This window comes from Schistocerca serialis, chromosome 5 (assembly GCF_023864345.2).
Source record: "Schistocerca serialis cubense isolate TAMUIC-IGC-003099 chromosome 5, iqSchSeri2.2, whole genome shotgun sequence".
NCBI classification, from domain to species: Eukaryota; Metazoa; Arthropoda; class Insecta; order Orthoptera; family Acrididae; genus Schistocerca; species Schistocerca serialis.
Window position 1 is genome coordinate 438,527,681 of NC_064642.1, and position 19,791 is coordinate 438,547,471.

Below are 19,791 nucleotides of genomic sequence, written 5' to 3' on the forward strand. Positions count from 1 at the left end.
ACGTACACAACTATAATACTCCAGACGAAGCCGACTATGACGCTATACAGATGGTTTCTGATAAAGTTAAACAGAGCAGTGCAAATACAGACGACGAACGCACACAACTGCGCAAAATTCTTGAACCGGCAGTTAGTCCGTACATAAACCCACTCCATATTGTTAAGAAAAAGGATGGTTCACTTCGCCTCGTACTTGATTCGCGTCACATCAACGACATGATTATTAATGAAACGGACCGCCCACAGACACTAGAAGAACTTCTACAGAAATTTCATGGTACTGCTATTTATTCCACATTAGATTTGAAATCGGGATTTTGGCAAATTCAACTCCATCCGGACTGTAGGAAGTACACGGCTTTTCTTTGTTTTGGTGACTGTTATCAATTTTGTAAATTACCGTTCAGTTTAACTATTTCTTCAGCAGCATGTATTCGCGGTTTGAATACAATACATCCGACAGAACTTAAAGACAGAATCACAACGAATGTAGATGACATTCTTATTGCAGAAGGTAACTGGTCTGAACACAATCTGATTCTTGAACAACTGTTACGAACTTTTCGTGCACAAGGACTCACAGTTAATCTCAGTAAATCGCACTTTGGTAAACTTCTATAAAATTTCTTGGACATGTAATTTCAGCAGAAGGCATTGCGCCTGACCCGGAAAAATTTCAAGCTTTACGTGACATTACTGTTCCTACGACGAAGAAACAACTACGCAGCTTTTTGGGTTTAACTAACTTTTTTCGTAAATTTATTAATTACTCTGCTTTAGACACCCCTAGATTATGTCAGATGACAGGTAAAAACACTGTTTGGTCCTGGGATAAGCAAGCACATTCTGAATTTATGAACCTGAAACATGCTTTGTTGAATGCACCACTTTTATCGCACCCAGATCTTACTAGAAATATTTCCATTGCCACCGACAGTTCTAACACCGCTTTAGGCGTACACATTTTTCAGGAAATTGAAGAAGATGGCACTACAGTAATTAAAAACATCGCTTTTGCGAGTCGCATTCTCTCACCTGCTGAACGCAATTATTCTGTTACAGAACTTGAAACATTATGTGTTGTATGGGCATTTACGAGATTTCGGCATTTTCTTTATGGAAGACATACGACCGTTTACACAGATCATAGAGCGATACAGTTTTTACTTTCGGCTAAATTTACAAACGACAGATTAAGTAGATGGAAACTTTATATACAGGAATTTAATTTTACAATAGTTCACAATCCCGACATACAAAATATTGTAGCAGACGCACTATCCCGTTCTCTCAGCAACAATCAGCAAGACATCGCCACCAACATCTGCAAAGCAAATTTCAGCGTCATGTACATTCAGGAAGTTGCATTTGAATATTTCATTTCGTAGTCATTACAAGGCATAGCACAAGAGCAGAGTAAAGACAACGTATGGAAAGAAATTAAACACCTTTGGCAAGATAGGAATAATGTTACCATTAGAAACCATTACACTGTACGCAATAACATTCTGTTTCGCCGCTCTCACCCTGACAGCAACAATTGATTATTATGCATTCCTGACGAACTTGTTAACAAATTAATCTGGTATACTCATTTAAGTTACGCATATTACGCAGCCAGAAAATGTTTTCTTATACCGAGACAGAACTGTTATTTTACCAACATGGAGAAACGTATTCGACGAGTTTTAGCGTCATGTAAAATCTGCCAGAAAGCTAAGTCAGATACGACTTCACATATTCCTCCATTACATCCCATTGTACCTGTTAAATTGAGACACATGGCCGCTGTAGACATTTTTGGTCCGATTCCCAGAACTAATAGAGGCTTTTGCTACATGTTTGTCGCTGTTGAACTCACTACAAAATTTGTTACCTTTACTCCGTTACGCAAAGCTAATGCTGAAACTGTTTCGAAAGCATTTGTAAAACATTTTCTATTTCATGCAGGGCATGTACTGAAAGTAATTTCCGACAATGGACCACAGTTTCGATCTGCTATATGGACACGTATATTACGAGCTAGAAACATTTCTCCGATCTATATATCCAGGTTCCATGCTTCTTCGAACCCTTGTGAACGATTAATGAAAGAAATTGGTAAACTGTGTAGAATATACTGCCATAAAAAACATATTGATTGGGACACATATACTCTCATTCCAGGATGTAATTAAATCCATACCAAATGAATCTACTATGCTATCTCCGTCTGTTATACTGAAAAATGTTGAACCACCTAACAAAATTAAAGAATTAGTAACCTTTCCTACATCTCGTCGACTACAACACCATGAAATAATTGACATTGCGCTGACCAACATCAAACGTGCCGCAGAGCGCCGGAGAAGACAGCAAAAACAGGTTTGTACACGCTGTGACTTTCACATTGGACAGAAGATATTAGTACGCTCACATTACTCATCTAATAGAGGAAAAAGTGGATGTAGTAAATTTGAGCTTCTATATGCAGGTCCATATCGAATTCGCAGCATTCCTCACCCCAATGTAGTACACGTCGAAACTCTGAGAACCAGAAAAACCAAAGGGAACCACCATATCTTCAACATCAAACCCTTTATTGAATGAACATACTTTATGATTTATCACACTGTACTGACATTTCCTGATTTGTTTTATGACCACTTATGCAATTATATTCACATGAACACTTATTGATGATTATCGTATATTTTCTTGGCAAGTGCCCAGCAAGGTAAGGTTAGCAGGTCGCTTTTCTTGTCGTTACACATCAGACTGTGTACATTTTTCCAGATGAACTTACACATTTTATGACCACTTATGCAATTATATTTATGTGACTGCTTACTGATGATTATCGTATTTTTTCTTGGCAAGTGCCCGGCAAGGTAAGGTTAGCAGGTCGCTTTCTTTGTTGTTACACATCAGACCGTGCGCATTTTCCAGTTTTCCAGTATATATGATTGTTTTACTGTTTTGTTCGTATGCACTACGAAATATTTAAGATATAAAAAACACCAGTTGTCTTTGACATTTTGCCTTATGATATCTCAACATCGTGACTATTTTTTACTTTTTTTTTTTTTTTTACTGCTACATTGTGGTACTCTGTGTACATTTTTGCACCTGCACACTGTCAACGTTTTTGACATATTACGTTTTCTGTCATGCTATGCTGTATGCTCAATTATATCACTAGAAACCAGCTTTTATTTAATGGGTATATGATTTAAATGCAAGACATTAACCATTGTTCATCATTTTCAGAAATAAATAACGTATAAAAGAAATAAGTTAGACAGAAATGGGAATTTCACCTTCGGAATGAACGAAAGAAAATGCAATACCTCGTCACGAAGAGTAAATGGATCAGAATTAACAAGCATTAACAATAATATGCTATACACATCGTATGATAGCTGTCTTAACTAATTTATTCTTTCAGAATACGAGGCGATTGATGCAGACTGTCAGACAGAACTACACATCTTAGTTTTAGTGATGAAATACGCTAGAAATAAGGAACTCTATACTATGAATAGTTGTATAATGAATAATGAAGTGATTTTTTTTTTTTGCAGATGATAATGAATGGTGATGAATAATGATGCAGAATATGCTAATATGGATAATGAAGTTTTTCTTTACAGGTGATTATAATAATGGAATTATGGTGATATGGATAATGAAGTTTTTCTTTGTAGGTGATGACAGTAATGATAATGAAGTTTTCTTTGCAGATGAGGATAATGTTGAAGTTTATGTATTTATGCTATGTAGTTACTTACGTATTTGTTGCAGTTCGTTCTAACAGTATGTCTTATGTCGCATGGTATGATGACGGAAGGTTTTGGAAAGGACAGCTAGAGAACATACACATTTTATACACATTTCATTACCTCTTAATTCGAAGTTCACTACTTTTTAGCATTATATGCGTTTATTCTTTCAGCTTAATAATCCATTTTGTATTTTTTGCAGGAGAAATTATTCATGAAATTAATGTACTATAAGCAGTTAGTCATTAAACCTGTGTCATTCATGAATGTGATCACATATACTCTATTTGTTTCATAACCTTGCTACAGCTGACTCATGACAAATGACGTTACCCATCTTCATTTGCAGCAATAAGTCAAAAGCAAATATTGTTATGCCCCAGCAATTAATTATTGATCCCAACGCAATGCATTGCTAGCACAAAAAAAATGTATTACCAGTCCCAAATAATGATACCAATTTAAAAGAGTTATGAGTAATACTGAATAATTTTTTTCAACCACAGACTTTGAGTAATAGCTACTGAGTGTTACATTTTAAATATGTTATATGTCACTTGAATGATGAAAAATGTTTTGTAATATTCAATACTTGCTGACCAATGAATGCCACTGTTTCTTATATTTTAAATTTATATTATGTCACTTACATGCCATATATATGAATACCAGTAGCTTGATGCTACACTCATTAACTCCTGTTTTGACTGATGACTTCTGATGATTTGTAACTGGCCAATGAGTGCCAATAATTATTTTAAATATGTCGTATGTCACTTAAATGATAAAAAATATTTTGTAATATTCAATACTTGCTGGCCAATGAATGCCACTGTTTCTTATATTTAAAATTTATATTATGTCACTCTCATGCTATATATATGAATACTAGTAGCTTGATGCTACACTCTTTAGCTCCTGTTTTGAATGATGACTTCTGATGGTTTGTAGCTGATCAATGAGTACCAATGTTCTCTGTAAAAAAAAAAAAAAAAAAAAAAAAAAAAAAAAAAAAAAAAAAAAAAAAAAAAGGACTTATGAACATTATTCTGTAATACTTCATACATGGTACAGAAATGTTCAATAACTGAGCGATGAGTGCCACAAATTACTCAAATTAGTTGTTAGACTAGTGTAATTATCAATGATGACTGGCATAAGACTTAAAGTCCTTCACCTTCTGATCTAATTACCACAAATTACTGTAATATCCGTTTGTCCTGTCTATCCTCAAGCTCATGGAGCACTATATTTGGTTTTTGCACTAATTCTACGTTGGTGTACCTTACAAGAATGCTGTCCACCACCTTTAGCAATGGAGGCGTTATTATGGTCCCACTGTTTGGTGTATCTAATGTACTACGAAAATGATAACATGGAATATTACTACGACATTTCAGTGTCTTGGATACATTGATTAATACTTCAGGGAAAAGAACTTCAGATTGTGCCACCTAGTGTTGTGCTTCTGTAGAAAGATATGGACTTTCAGTGCAGCTGCGTGCAACCTAATGTGATACAACCATGATGCAATCCTTCCCGTTCCTATCCTAGTTCTTATAAATATAAAAAAAAGCGTGTCCACTTTTGCCATTTGTTATTGTATTCATTACGTATACATTTTGTGATTTGCTGATATATTCTGAACTACAGTGCGTGTGTACTTTATGTCATTTGTTAATATGATTTGTATTTATTACATATGTACTACAGTGCATGTGCACTTTATGTCATTTGTTAATACGATTTGTACTCATTGCGTATACTTTTTGTGATTTCATGATATTCTGCACTACAGTGCGTGTGCACTTATGTCATTTGTTAATATGATTTTTATCCATGCGTATACATTTTGTGATTCGCTGATATATTCTGAACTACATTGCGTGTGCTCTTATGTCATTTGTTAATATGATTCGTATTCATTGCGTATACATTTTGTGAATTGCTGATATATTCTGATCTACAGTGTGTGTGCACTTTATGTCATTTGTTAATATGTTTTGTACTCATTGCGTATACATTTTGTAATTGCTTGATATGTTCTGCTCTCAGTGCATGTGCACTATATTTTATTTCATGTTCTGCACTTATATATATATATATGTATATATTCTGTGATTGTAAATTTAGTTAATTAAGAAAAATTTGTTGCTCATGGCAAGTCCAATTGACTCACCATCGCTGCCAAATTTTTGACCCCCCCCCCCCCCCGCCCGCCAGTGGAGGGTTATTCAAGACGTATGCGTTGCCGGCGATGGGCAAGGCATGGGAGAGTCTCTGACCAGAGAGCAGTATGTAGTTAGCTGTTGCTTGTCGCTAGTCGACAGTAGTCTTCTATAGTATGCAGTAGTCGGCAGTAGCCTTGGGTAGTCTGCGTGAGTCGGCAGTAGTCTGCGCGTGTCGGGAGTCTGCTCTGGTCGAGACTCTGCACGATGAGTAATATTGTTTAAGGTAAAGAAGCAGTCTTGCGCATATCTAGTAAAGTATGTGAATTGTCATTCCAATTTTTTTTAAATGCCACAATAATAATTTTTATAATATAAAGTAATTTTAAAAAAAGCATTCATTTCAATTTAACGATTTTATCCAATGAATAATTAATTCCTTTCACGAATCACAAAGCATAGGCCAGCATTGCACGGAGCTGCGCCGAAAATTTTTTAGGTAAGAGCAGATATATTCGCAGTTTTTATTGAGGTAAGAATTTTTGCTTTTTTTATTCAGAATGCAGGGCCGAGGCGCAGCGCTGCTGTCGTCATAAAATTTACCAGGTTACTGAATTTTTTTATTATTTTGGTGTTTAGGAATTTTTCTGTTTCGAACTTAACATTAAATGAGAAAAGAACTTTGTGGGAACATTAAATGTGAATGCAATTCTGCACAGAGATTATAAATGGGAGTCAATTTTGTTCAGAGGTTACAATATTTAAAATTAATTTAATTATTATTTCCGTGGGAGGTTACACTTGGTTCATGGTTCATATTTATTTTAAATATTTTCGTGGGGAGGTTACACTTGGTTCATATTTTAATTTAAATATTTTTGTGGGGAGGTTACAAGGTAAATGGTAAGAGTGCAAATTTTGTACAAGGGAAGTATGTGTATCAGGGGCTTCCGCATTTGTTGAATGTACCTGCTGTCTAATAGCGACATCGGCAGATAAAGATAAATTCAAGGTAGTTTGACTGGCATTGAAGACACACTTTCAATGGCTGTCGTGTGATGCACTGTCGTCAATGCAGGATTGTCAGAATTTGTGTTCATTTCAACAGAGTTATTTCGCAAATGAGTATTTTCGACAATGTCCATGACTGAGCTACGCGTAGTACTATTGAACCTGTTAGAAATAACTGACACAGAATAAGAAATGCGCAGGGCAAAATTGTTAACTACACTGAGTAACAAAGAACAGAGCGTATGCCTCACTGTATTATTTCAGAAGATTCCAAAAAGAATTTAGATCTGCACAAAGTTGTCGCCAAGTGAAACATGTACGTTTGAAATATGATTCAAACTACGTAATTGGCGTTAGTCGGAAACACAACTGTTGGAATGGGAACGGCATGTGAACGTGTATTTTATCTCGTCACTTACGCGCTTTGCCCTATCCTGAGCTTTTCTGACTGCGTGCTTACAAACTTAATTGAACTGCAAGAGTGTAAACTGTCGACAACTTAAAACCAAACGAAAACTGCATGAATTTACGTAATACAAAAATTGAATCTTATACAACACTTTTGATTTGAAATTGGCCATGGTACTAAGTTCAAATGCTTGTGAAATGTTATGGGACTTAACTGCTAAGGTCATCAGTCCCTAAGCTTACACACTACTCAGCCTAAATTATCCTAAGGACAAACACACACACCCATGCCCGAGGGAGGACTCGAACCTCCGCCGGGACCTGCCGCACAGTCCATGACTGCAGCGTCTTGACCGCTCGGCTATTCCCGCGCGGCCTCTGGCAGTAAAACAAAATTTGATCAATGTGAAAATAAGGGTCCCTGTTCTTAATGAATGTTATCTCTGAAATAATAAAATTTCTTACCTTTATCTGCGCAATGGTTACGCTCTTCGCACTGCTCTCTATCAGTACTTTAAATGGTGTAGTTAGCAAACAGGTACTGTGCAAGGCTGTTGCTTAGCATACATTTTAATTAAATCGAATATGACTGCGACAATAACTTCTGGAGAAAAATAGTTATACAACAATGACATGGTCCTGGAACTCGTATTGACGTGGGGTAAGCAATCGTATGACACTAACTTTAAAACTTGTATTTTGACTCTCTGGAAATTAATAATGCTCAAAATTAAAACACTCAATAAACTGATTATACACTAACCAGGAGCTACAAAAAATCACTGGATGTGAGAACTATAGATTGTCTCAGGCATCACTTATGAATACGCGCATTGCATTAGTAACAAAAGAACTTTCTTTACCTTAATTATTTCCGACTTCTGTGAGATTCCTTTTACAGTTAACAAACATCATAGTATGTCACAAATTAAAAAAAAAGAATCATTACTGCCCGTAGCGAGGAAGTATACAACCAGCGCACCTCAGATTTAACACGTCTTTGCGATTGAAAGTCCTCCATGTATGACTCGATCTAAAGCAATCGCTGTTGAGCAGCGACGCTACTACACAATCGATACTACATTTGACCATCTCTGGTTCAATATAACATTTCTTGCAAAACGTGAATTAATCTACGCTGCGTATCTACATCTACATCTACATGGATACTCTGCAAGTCACATTTAAATTCCTGGCAGAGGGTTCATCGAACCATCTTCCCAATTCTCTATTATTGCAATCTCGTATAGCGCGCGGAAAGAATTAACACCTCTATCTTTCCGTACGAGCTCTTATTTCCCTTATTTTATCGTGGTGATCGTTCCTCCCTATGTAGATCGGTGTCAACAAAATATTTTCGCATTTGGAGGAGAAAGGCTGGTGATTGGAATTTCATGAGAGGATTCCGTAGCAACGAGAAACGCCTTTCTTTTACTGATGTCCAACCCAAATCCTATATCATTTCTGTGACACTCTTTCCCATATTTAGCGAAGATATAAAACGTGCTGACTTTCTTTGAACTTTTTCGATGTACTTCATCAGTCCTATCCGGTAAGGATCTCACACCGCGCAACAGTATTCTAAAAGAGGATAAGATTAGGGTAGGCAGTCTCCTCAGTAGGTCTGTTATATATCTTTCACACTTCGTATGCAATGTGACCACCTGTCTCGCGCTTGAATAACCGGACAGCTACAAAACGTGCAGAAAGAGAGCAGTGGAGTTCTGGAAGGTAGCAACAGGGATATGGAACGATGTCAACTCCAGTGCCGTGGTCAAATGTGCTAGGTTTCTCGGTTGAGGATCCATGACGCGCATAGCCAGAACGAGATGGTACCAGAGACTGGATTTAAATCCGGGGAGTTCGGTGGGCCGGGTAATAGGGTATAGGGTATAGTCATCGTGGTTCTCTTGAACCATGCACGTGCACTGCGAGCTATGTGACACGTTTCACTGTCCTTCTGGAAGGTGGCCATCATTCCGAGGAAAATCAAACTTCACATAGGGGTGGGCATGATCACCAATGATATATGCACACTTTTAATGATCCATTGTCCGTTCCAGAAGGACGAGGCCACCCAGGGACTACCACGGAAGCATTCCCGAGATCATCAAGCTCCCTCCCCTAGTCTCCATCGTACCGACGACGTAAAGTGTGTTTGCTCACATACTTTTCGCGTCGCATACACCAACGGTAAAACAGCTCTAAGCACTGTGGGACTTAACATCGGAGATCATCAGTCCCCTAGACACAGAACTGCTTAAACCTAACCAACCCAAGGACATCACACACATCCATGTGCTGATAACGTAGCAGCAGCGCGGTTCCGCACTGAGGTGCGCTAATTGCAGCCAGGGCCGGCCGCTGTGGCCGAGAGGTTGTAGGTGCCTCAGGTCCGGAAACGCGCGACCGCTGTGGTCGCAGGTTTAAGTCCTGCCTCGAACACGGATATGTGTGATGTCCTTAGGTTAGTTAGATTTAAGTAGTTCTAACTTCTACAGGGCTGATGACCTCAGATGTTAAGTCCCATAGCGCTCAGAGCCATTTCAACCATTTGAATTCCAGCCTACGTCGCCGATGAAAAGCAGTCAGCCTGGGTGCATGAACCAGGCGATTGCTGCGGAGAACCGTAAGCTGTAACGTTTGCTGAACGTCGTTCAGGAGACACTGTTGGTAGGCCCTTGCACCACGTTGGCGGCAAATTACTCAAAATTTTCACGTCTTTTCGACCGTACACATCACGCAGTCGTCGTCGATCCTTGTCATCTACGACCGTCCTGTACCACAATTGCCTTCAGCATCGGTTTTAGATAGCGCCATTTTCCAATGCGCCGTACACTTTAACCACAGCGACACGTAAACAGGTTACAGACTTAGCCGTTTTGAAAATACCTCCACTCTTGTCCCGAAAGCCAATGACCATGCCCTTCTGGACGTCAAATAAAACGCTCCGTTCCCACATTGCGACAACGACAGCACTGTTTTTCGGGCCCACCCGGACAAGCTTTATATACATTCCGCTGGCAGTGCTCCCACTTGCCATCTGTGAATGGTTACTGCATGTAGACGTCGAACATAGGCGGTGATCACAGTAATGTCACTGGACCCTGTACATGGCTCTGTTGACTCTGAGCACTATGGGACTTAACATCTGAGGTCCTCAGTCCACTAGACTTAGAACTACTTAAACCTAACTAACCTAATAACAGTGCACACATCCATGTGCTAGGCAGGATTCAAACCTGTGACTGTAGCAGTCGCGCGGTTCAGGACTGAAGCGCCTAGAACCACTCGGCGGACAATATGCGTCTTCTAGACCTTCTCAGTAGGTCACAGTGGCAGTTACAGCGTCACTAACTTGCCCATTACGACTGCAGTCTCTGTTATTTCCACTAGAAACTGGAAGAATCGTATTTTCTACTTTATGACATTCGCGATAGCAGAATTTTTATTCGAACCATCACTTTCCAAGTTAATGAAAAGGTATATTACAATACCTAATCATCTTTGAAAGATCAATATTAAAACTTGACATAAAACCCAGGCACTAACGCCGAGGGAGTTAAAAGCCGCCTTTTTTACAGTTCCTACTGTTCTGACTTGGATGGTTAAACAGCACAACTTTGGCACCGTGAACACCAAAAATTTATCGTGGCATGTGGTAACAGAGGTCACATAACATACATTAAGGCGTTAACTACAAATCATGATGGCTACGATCAGTTTTCGTCCATGAGAAATGTAAATTATAAACCGGTACTTATGACTCGAAGATAACAAATGCGTTACACACAGCTTTATTAATAAAATACTCTCACAATGATAATTATGCTGGCTTTAAGCCATACAGACGCCAGAGGTCACAAAGCCAATGCGAAATGGGGCTATAAAATACTATTACATCTGATTATAAGAAAAAAAAGCGAACACGTGTTCAAAGACAGTAATTGGTCTATAAAATCTGTTGCGTAATGCATGTCATTACGAAGCGATGAGAAATATCGGATATTGTTGCATAATAGAGCCAACGTCTAACTAACGATACTGATTATATCCTACGTCGAAAAGTTACGAATTCTATATAGAGGAGCATCTGCAGGCTACACAAGAATATATTTTGTGCAATTCCAAGGAATGTCGAACGACGTTACGAAGCCAAGTTTGAAGCCTACGTGTCACAAATCACTGTTAAGCTATTCGTTAGGGAAAAAAATGATGAACCTCTGCAAGCAGCAGAGAGTGATTTTAATATTATGTGTAGCCATAAAGATTTACAAGTCATTTAATTTTTATATGCTAATACATAGAGAGCAGATTCCTTTATTCAAATATAATCATAATATCTAATGTGATTTTTGTGCAGCTAGGTGTGTCGAAAGGTACTAATTCGAATTGCGTTACTCACCGTTAAACGACATACCGCTTTACCACAAGACAAGACGGCGTAATGAAAAGACCAGTCATTAAACAAAGGTTTGCATCCTGACACTGTTTGGCATTTTTTAAACCTAGTGTTGAAGCAACCCTTTGTATGTTACACCTGTCTACTTATCTGTCTCACAGTATGGGTCAAAAACCACTCTGTCAAATTGCTTCTCAGAGTCAGTTATAGGTATGTATGAAAAATTGGCCAATTTATCATCATCATTATTCTGCGATTAAGCTATGTTTTGCATCTCAGGTACACCAGCATATGTTAAAGTTAACCCCAGTTTCATAATGTGTTCTTCCAAGCTTCATCTTGCAGATGAAGAAGAATTGTTAGAGCAACTTTACATATAAAGAACGAAGTGCAGTAAAAAAAAAAAAAAAAAAAAAAAAAAGAGAGGGAGAGACGCGAAACCAGTACTGTCAAAAACGGCGAGATACAATTCTTTATATGTAAGTTTACATAGAGACTGTTTCCCTCATCTGCCGATAAAGTCGTATATGTTTATGAATTAATAAAATATTTCTTTCATGAAATACAATTTCATATTTTAACACAATAACATTATATCATGAAATTAGTGACATGTAATAACAACATTTACACTTGCTTTTTTTTTTTACGAGTCTTCATCTAGGAGTAGCACTTGCAGCCTACGTCCTCAGTTACGTACTGAATTTGTGTTCCAATCTCTGTCTTCCTCTAGAGTTCTGGCCCTCTACAGCTCCCTCTAGTACCATGGAAGTGTCTTAACACATGTCCTATAATCATATCTCTTCTCGTTACCAGTGTCTTCTACGTATTACTATCCTTTCCGATTCTGCGCCGAAACTCCTCATTCCTTACCTTATCAGTCCACCTAATTTTCAACATTCGTCTGTAGCACCACATCTCAAATGCTTCGATTCTTTTCTATTCCGGTTTTCCCACAGTCCATGTTTCACTACCATACAATGCTGTAGTCCAGACGTACATTCTCAGAAATTTCTTTCTCAAATTAAGGCCGAAATTTGATACCACTAGATTCTCTTGGCCGGAAATGGCCTTTTTGCCGTTGCTAGTCTGCTTTTGATGTCCTCCTTACTCCGTTCCGTCATTGGTTATTTTACTGCCTAGGTAGCAGAATTCCTTACTCGCTGTTCTCATTTCTACTTCTTCTCATTACCTTAGTCTTTCGACGATTTACTCTTAGTTCACATCCTGTACTCATTAGACTGTTCATTCCGTTCAGCAGATCATGTAATTCTTGTTCACTTTCACTCAATGTAGCAATATCATCAGCGAATTGTATCATAGACATCGTTTCACCTTGAATTTTAATTCCACCCCTGAAATTTTATTTTATTTCGATCATTGCTTCGTCTATGTACAGATTGAACAGAAGGGGCGAAAGGCTACATTTTTGTCTTACACCCCTTTTAATACGAGCACTTCGTTCTTGGTCGTCCACTCTTTTTATTCCCACTTGGCTGTTGTACATATTGTATATGACCCGTCTCTCACTATAGCTTACCCCTAATTTTCTCAGAATTTCGAACATCTTGCATTATTTTATAGTGTCGAACCCTTTTTCCAGGTCGACAAATCCTATGAACGTGACTTGATTTCTTTTAGTCTTGCTTGCATTATTAACTGCAACGTCAGAATGGCCTCTCTGGTGCCTTTACTTTATAAAGCCAAACTGATCTTCAGCTAGCGCATCCTCAATTTTCTTTTCCATTCTTCTGTATAAAATTCTTGTAAGCAACTTGGATACATGAGCTGTTTAGCTGATTGTGCGGTAATTCTCGCACTTGTCAGTTCTTGCTGTCTTCGGGATTGTGTGGATGACGCTTTTCCGAAAGTCAGATGATATGTCGCCAGACTCATACATTCTACTCACCAACGTGAATAATCGTTTTGATGACACTTCCCCGAAGAATTTTGGAAGTTTTGATGGAATGTTATCTATCCCTTGTGCCTTATTTGATCTTAAGTCCTCCAAAGCTCTTTTAAATACTGATTCTAATACTGGCATCCCCTATCTCTTCTAAATCGTCTCCTGTTTCTTCCTCTATCACATCAGACAAATTTTCCCCCTCATATAGGCTTCCAGTGTATTCTGTCCACCTATCCCCTCCCGGAGATACGAATGGGGGACTACTCCGGAATCTTTGGCCAATGAAGAGATCATCACTACGCTTCTTCAATTAGAGGCCACATGTCTTCTCGATACACGTTATGTGTCTTTAATGCGGTGGTTTCCTTTGCCTTCTGCATTCTCATGCCGTTGACCATTGATGATACTTCCACCTTTAGGGGCAGTTACCCACCCCTAGGACAAGAGAGTGCCCTGAACCTATGTCCGCTCCTCCGCCATCTTTGACGAAGCCGTTGGCAGAATGAAGACTGACTTCTTATGCCGGAAGTCTTCGGCCGCCAATGCCTGTTATTAAACGAAATTTAAACAGCGGCGGGATTCGAACCCGGGACCGAATACTATTTGATTTTGAATCAAATACGCTATACCTACATCAGAGGACAATACTAAGATAACAGCGTCTTATGCATCGAAAGCAATATTACAACGAATAGTCTGTGTAGTCACAGACGTTGGTCCACGTGTAGACCGAACCTATTATTAACTTTATGTTTGTGACAGCATCTGACGGTGAAACTATATAAACATACATTTCATGGATCATATATACTTTTTAGATGCTGCAAGCGAACGACTACAGTCATTTGTTAACTCATGTATTACGTGCTCAGTGGTAAACATTAACTGGCATGGAGTGAAGTTGAAGAAGCTTCTCTGATATGATGGTAGAGTTACATCATGTGCTGTAAACAAGTATTTTTAGACGTGTAGTGATATTACCATTCGTCAAGCACGAATGGTGCTGTGATGTCGCGTCGTGTCAGGTTCGGCAAGATTTGACAGCTAAGTGTTTACAAACATCATGCATTCCGATGGTCCGATATGTCATGTCATACTTCTTCAATAACCTTCGGCGTAGCTGGCATTAATAACTGCACCGGCACCGTTGGCCAACGCGGGATCCGTCTGTCAGTTATGTCGATGTGTACGTGACTCGCGTATTGTCATCACACGAGGTACTGAAAGCATCGCGTTAATTGATTATGTTATCGCATCTTTCGTTTATACTACTTTTTGTCCTTACTAAATGACTTGGTTACCATTCCTTGCAAATGTTGGAGGGTAGATCTGAATAAATTATTCACCAACTCAAGATGAGCTGAAAATGACCAGTCTTTTATACAAAAGCTATTATTTGCATCATATACGTAAATATAACGTTTTGAATGTGAATAGTTAACTGCTGTAATATGGTTTGTATACAACAACATGGTCGTCGGAAGGGAAGATTTAACATACATAAGGGGGGGAAAAAATTGGTGAAATTAAAAGCAAAAGATTGCAGTTGGAATTCCATTATTAAACGCAGAGCAGAGAGCACAAAGGAGGAAAGAATACAAAAATGGCTCTAACCACTATGGGACTTAACATCTGATGTCATCATTTACCTAGACACAAAACTACTGAAACCTAACTAACCTAAGGACATCACACATATCCATGCCTGAGGCAGGATTCGAACCTGCGAGCGTAGCAGCAGCGCGGTTCCAGACTGAAGCGCCTAGAACTGCTCGGCCACGGAAAGAATACCCTGAAGGCTTTTACGAGGAGGGACCATCTGATGACATGATAGAAGAATTAATGGAATTCGATTTAGAATAAATAGTGGAACTAGTATTACGGCGACTGTTCGATAGAAATTTGGAAGACATATAATTAAATCAGACAAAAGGCGTACACAAAATTCGTTTGGAATATTTAGTGTCATTAGAGGAAATGATGAGGCTGGAACACACTCAACCGATCTACAAACAGCAAGCAATTTTTTTTCTTGGTTACCAGTGTTCTGCCTGGTTTGATGGTGCCCACCATGAATACCCCTCCTGTGCGAAACTCTTCAGCTTAGAGTAGCACTAGCCACTTACATCCTCAATTATTTGAAAAATGTCCTCCAATCTCTGACTTTCCCTGTAGTTTTTATCCTCTACAGCTCCCTCTAGTACCATGGACGTTATTCCGTGGTGACTTAACACATGTTCTGTCACCCTCTCCCTCCGTCTTGTTACTTTTTTCCGTATGTTCCTGTCCTCACAGGTTCAGAGGAGAACCTCCTCATTGCTTAGCTCATCATTTCACCTAATTTTCAACATTCTTCTGTAGTGCCATGTCTCACGTGCTTCGATTCTCTTCTGTTTCGGTTTTCCATGTTTCACTATCATACAATGTTGTGCTCCAAACGTATGTTCTCAGAAATTTCTTCCTTATATAAGTGGACTTCTCTTCGCCAGGTGTGCCCTTTTCGGCAGCGCTAGGCTACCTCTGGTGACCTGACTCCGTCCGTCAGGGCTTATTTTGCTGGCTAGGTAGCAGTATGTCTTATATACTCCGTGATCACGAATACTTTTTTTTCGTACTGTTCTCATTTCTGTTACTCCTCATTCCTTTCGCCTCTCTTCGATTTACTCTCAACCCGTATTCTGGACGCGTTAGATTGTTCATTCCATTCAGTAGACAATGTAATTCTTCTTCCCTTTCGCTGAGGACAGCAATGTCATCAGCGAATGCTATCATTCATATCTTTTTACCTTGAATTTTAATAATGCAGTTAAAAATTTCTTTTTATTTACGTCGTTGCTTCTTAGATATATAATCTAAGCAATATGTTCTCGGTTTTTCACTCTTTTTCCCTCTTGGCTCTTGTACATACTGTGTGTTACCCGTCTTTTGCCGGCCATTGCAGCCGAGCGGTTCTAGGCGCTTCAGTCGCGCTGCTGCTACGGTCGCAGGTTCGAGTTCTGCCTCGGTCAGGGATGTGTGTAATGTCCTTAGCTTAGTTAGGTTTAAGTCTAGGGGACTGATGACCTCAGATATTAAGTCTCATAGTGCTCAGAGCCATTTGAACCATTTTGAACAAGTCTTTCCACATAGCTTAACTATATTTTTTTCAGAATTTCGTACGTCTTGCACCAGGCGAAATTCTGGAAAGCTTTTTCGAGGTCGACCAATCGTATGAATGTGTCTTGATTATTCATTAGTTTTGCTTCCATTACCCACCGCAATGTTGGCTCTGCCTCTCTGATGCCTTTACCTTTCCTAAGGCCAAACTGGTACCCACCTAATAGATACTGAATAGTCTTATCCTCTCTACTGTAAATTATTCTTGTCAGTAACTTGGATCCATAAGCTGTTATGCTATCTTCGGAACTATATGAATGGGCTTCTCCAAAGGTCAGACGCTTTATCCCAAAACCCATCTGAGCGTCCACGAGATCCAAACGCACACACCAAACTCATACATTCTTTCCACAACATAAATAATCGTTTTGCTTCCACTATCTCAAATGATTTTAGAAATTCTGATGGAATGTCATACATCCTCTTTGCGTTAATTGATTTTAAGGTTTCCAAAGCTCTTTTAAGTTTTGGTTCTAATGCTGGATCTACCGTTTCTCCGATACAGACTCGTGTTTCTGCTAATATCACTTCTTCCCAATCACAGAGGCCTTCAAAGTACTCTTCTGACTGTCCCCTCTCGCCCCTGGATTTAACAGCGGTGCTCCCATTGGACTCTTAACATTGCCACCCTTGCTTTAAATTTCACCGAGGGTGTAGTCACTTGTATGAAGTTCTCTAAAGAACCAATTACCGCCATTTTCTTCCCAACATTGTAAACTAGAAATGAAGTTATAAAAATGGTTCACATGGCTCTGAGCACTATGGGACTTAACATCTGAGGTCATCAGTCCCCTGGAACTTAGAATTACTTAAACCTTTTTTCGCGGATGATGCTGTAGTATACAGAGAAGTTGCAGCATTAGAAAATTGTAGCGAAATGCAGGAAGATCTGCAGCGGATAGGCACTTGGTGCAGGGAGTGGCAACTGACCCTTAACATAGACAAATGTAATGTATTGCGAATACATAGAAAGAAGGATCCTTTATTGTATGATTATATGATAGCGGAACAAACACTGGTAGCAGTTACTTCTGTAAAATATCTGGGAGTATGCGTGCGGAACGATTTGAAGTGGAATGATCATATAAAATTAATTGTTGGTAAGGCGGGTACCAGGTTGAGATTCATTGGGAGAGTGCTTAGAAAATGTAGTCCATCAACAAAGGAGGTGGCTTACAAAACACTCGTTCGACCTATACTTGAGTATTGCTCATCAGTGTGGGATCCGTACCAGATCGGTCTGACGGAGGAGATAGAGAAGATCCAAAGAAGAGCGGCGCGTTTCGTCACAGGGTTATTTGGTAACCGTGATAGCGTTACGGAGATGTTTAATAAACTCAAGTGGCAGACTCTGCAAGAGAGGCGCTCTGCATCGCGGTGTAGCTTGCTCGCCAGGTTTCGAGAGGGTGCGTTTCTGGATGAGGTATCGAATATATTGCTTCCCCCTACTTATACCTTCCGAGGAGATCACGAATGTAAAATTAGAGAGATTAGAGCGCGCACGGAGGCTTTCAGACAGTCGTTCTTCCCGCGAACCATACGCGACTGGAACAGGAAAGGGAGGTAATGACAGTGGCACGTAAAGTGCCCTCCGCCACACACCGTTGGGTGGCTTGCGGAGTATAAATGTAGATGTAGATGTAGATGAACCTAAGGACATCACACACATCCATGCCCGAGGCAGGATTCAAACATGCGACCGTAGCAACAGCGCGGTTCCGGACTGAAGCGTCTAGAACCACTCGGCCAGAGCGGCCCACATGAAGTTATACATGAGTTAACGAATGACTGTAGTCGTTCGTTTGTAGCAGCGAAAAAGTATATATGATATATATAAAAGTATATATGACATGTAGTTTGACCTTCAGATGCTGTCACAAGCATTAAGTTTCTACTAGTTTTGTTGTACACGTGGGACTACGTCTGCGACTGCACACACTATTCGGTATAGTATTGTTTTTGTTGCATAAGAAATTGTTACCTTAGTATTAAGTTAAATAGGCAAGTGTATGTGTTGTTATTACATGTCACTAATGTGTTAAAATATGATTATGTGTTTCATAAAACACGTGGCAGCGGCGGAGAAACACTTTATTACAACATTTAACAAATATATATGACTTTATTGATGGAAGTAGGAAAAGGGTACTCGCCATTCATTTCCGCTAACAAAGGAACTTGGATTGCAACCAAGTGCTTTGTCTGCAGAAAAACTAGACAATATGTTTCGCTAGAAGTTATTCAGAACACAACACTTCGCTTTCTGTGATGTCGTAAATCCCAAGCACAAATAATACATAAATAACCACAATTGTTTGACAATTGCTGATTGGGATAACCTATGTATGTATGTATATATGTATGTATGTGTTAAACCGGACGCCTAGAAACGACGGAAAGGCTTCGCCCCGCCTTAGCCCTCAGTGGTTCACAACCCCACAACAGACCACAGCAATCCACCCACACCACCGCAGCCCCATAACGAACCCAGGGTTATTGTGTGGTTCGGCCCTAAGTGGAACCGCCCCTCCCGAGAACGTCTCATACCTGACGAGTGGCACCCCAAATGTTGCTGTGGTAGAATAATTATGGTGTACCCGCATGCGTACGTGGAAACGGAGTTTGCCCAGCAATCGCCGACACAGCGTAACTGACGCAGAACAAGAGGAACCAGCCCGCATTCGCCGAGGTAGATGTAAAAACCGCATTAGAAACCATCCACAGGCTGGCCGGCACACAGGACCGCGACAATAATCTGCCGGGCGGATTCCCGCTCGGGAAGCAATGCGTTAGACCGCGCGGCTAGCCGGGTGGGCGGGATAACCTATAGTAATTAATCCGCTTAACCGGGTAAGGCTTTGTTTCTCCTCTTATTTGGCAATATAGCTTTTCGTTCCGGAACTATCGTTTCTTAAACATACCCGTCCTTCAGCTGCTATCTGCGATTAGCGCATGAGCAGTATTGCGTCCTCTTTGG